The following is a 1040-nucleotide window of genomic DNA, read 5'->3' on the forward strand; positions in this document are numbered from 1 at the left end:
TGCTGTGTTCTTGTATGACAGGTAGGAGAGGAGAGACATCAACTTCTCCATATACCGAACCAGAGAGGACCCTTCATAGACTTAGAAGGGAAGCAAGAGGGAAGAGAGTACTGAGAGAAGAGGAATCTGAAGGAGAATCTGAGGACAATTTTGAGGAAGCTTTAGATCTCAACATGGATAGAGAAGTTCACAACCATGAGAGGGCTGATGGAAACAATGCCATTCCTGAGAGGAGAGTTCTTGGTTCATACATAAACCCAACCTCTGGGAATTGTGGTAGCAGCATTCAGAAACCACCCATTCAGGCCAACAATTTTGAACTCAAACCATAGCTAATATCACTTGTGGAGGATCATTGTTCATTTGGTGGGAGTGCTAATGAAGATCCAAACCAACATCTCACAAAATTCCTGAGAATTTGCGACACTGTGAAGTCCAATGGAGTCCAGGAAGATACCTATAAACTACTCTTATTCCCATTTTCACTTAGGGACAAGGCAGCTAAGTGGCTGGAATCATTCCCAAGGGGGAGCCTAACAACTTGGGATGAGGTGGAAAGCAAGTTTCTGGCACGTTTCTACCCCCCACAAAAGGTCAATAGGCTTCGATCTGAGGTTCAGACTTTTAGACAACAAGATGGTGAAACTCTCTACGAGGCATGGGAGAGATTCAAGGATTTGACAAGGAAATGCCCACCAGACATGTTCCATGACTGGGTGCAATTGCATATTTTCTATGATGGACTTTCTTATGAATCAAGGAAGGCTGTAGACCATTCATTAGGAGGTTCATTGAACAGGAAAAAGACTGTGGAAGAAGCCATTGAAGTGATTGAGACAGTGGCTGAGAATGAGTACTATTATGCTTCAGAGAGACACAACACTAAGGGAGTCATGGAGCTGAACCATGTTGATACAATTTTAGCCCAAAACAAGGTGTTTGCCAAGCAACTAGCAGAGCTCACCAGGAAATTAGAAACAAAGCAAGTGGCTGCAATACACACACAAGATCAAGAGGAAGTAAGCACTGAAGGAGGTGAT

General features: G+C 43.6%; 1 non-coding gene across 1 annotated transcript; it reads right to left on the minus strand.

Moving 5' to 3' along the window:
- Nucleotides 1-599: 599 nt before the first annotated feature.
- LOC112780727 (small nucleolar RNA R71) lies at nt 600-703 on the minus strand. Its single transcript, XR_003191543.1, has one exon. It is a non-coding gene; the product is annotated as a small nucleolar RNA R71 (small nucleolar RNA).
- Between the last annotated feature and the right edge of the window lie 337 nt (nt 704-1040).

The sequence above is a fragment of the Arachis hypogaea genome, chromosome 19, assembly GCF_003086295.3.
Source record: "Arachis hypogaea cultivar Tifrunner chromosome 19, arahy.Tifrunner.gnm2.J5K5, whole genome shotgun sequence".
NCBI classification, from domain to species: Eukaryota; Viridiplantae; Streptophyta; class Magnoliopsida; order Fabales; family Fabaceae; genus Arachis; species Arachis hypogaea.